Source organism: Nematolebias whitei, chromosome 21 (assembly GCF_014905685.2).
Source record: "Nematolebias whitei isolate Nwh7 chromosome 21, NemWhi1, whole genome shotgun sequence".
NCBI classification, from domain to species: Eukaryota; Metazoa; Chordata; class Actinopteri; order Cyprinodontiformes; family Rivulidae; genus Nematolebias; species Nematolebias whitei.
Window position 1 is genome coordinate 4296492 of NC_056518.1, and position 1337 is coordinate 4297828.

Below are 1337 nucleotides of genomic sequence, written 5' to 3' on the forward strand. Positions count from 1 at the left end.
TGTATTCAGCTTACTTCAACGTTTTTGTACTTCTACTGACTTATTTCTGCTAATTTCTGAACACTGTGCTCCTTTCAGCTAATGTTTGGAAGATTCACATATTTCTGCTTACATTTCAGATACTATTTAGCTGTTTCATGCCAATATCAGCTAATTCCACTTTTCTTTTTAAATTAATCCAACTTTTACAGCCTAATTCAGGAAAACCAAGCTCTACCCACTTACTTCTGGTACTTTAAGATTATTTCTGCTTGTTTTAGCTATTGGTCTGCTGGTCTTTAGCTAATTGCCTCTGTTTTTTTTTTTGATAATTCCCATATTTTGTGCGCGTTTATACTTATTTCATATTCAAAATTGTTCCATATCGTTTAGATTGTTCACCAATATGCCCTTAACTCATGTATTGATCCTGTAGACCATATGTGTCAAACTCAAGGCCCGGGGGCCAAATGTGGCCCTCGTTGACATCTCATCTGGCCCCCAAGATGATATGTGAAACGTAAAATATTTCTCTCTCTTTAATTTTTTCTAGTAATCTTTGATTATGATGTCATAAACACAAGAAAGAACATCAAATGAGACCAATTAAACACTTGTTGAGGAACTTGTGACCAAGAAAAGACGTTATCTGATTTGAGTTAATGTAGATTCTGAAATTGGCCCTTAATTTGAAAAAGGTTTTAATTTTGGCCCCCTTTTGTAAGTGAGTTTGACACCCCTGCTGTAGACTTTCAACAGGAGTCACATGTTTCTCATTTATGAGTTCCACACCTGATGACAACGTTCACACACTCAGGCTTTCAAATCTTTTTATTCTCATTCACTGCTGGCCCCGTTGTGACAAAACAATTCACAAGTCTGTGTTATGAAAAAACCCAGTGAGTACAGACTTGTCCTTGCCTTATACAGCAGCGCCCTCTTTCGGTCAGGATATGGAAGCTCCACTCACCCACAGACACACACACAGAAAAAAAAAAAAAAAAACTAAGCCTTCCACACACAGACTCACTCACTCCCCCCTCTTTTTTCTTTTTCTTATTGTTTCGTCTTCCTCAACGCCTCCGGCCTTGAAGCCTTTATACAACATAGAAAACACGGCACAAACAATAGTTATTACAACGTCCTAACCCTAATGTGATCCCTGACCACAGGAAATTTGGCAAAACTACCTAAGTCCAAGACTTTCACATTTCCCTTTAAACTAAACTATTAATGGCGTCTTTTTAGTGGGCAGTCAACACCCACAACGCAGACGCAGATGTAGCTGGGGTCCCCGACCCGGTTCCCGTCTCTCTCGTCAGAGGGACGGTTCGTACGCCACCACCGCTGAAAAAAAA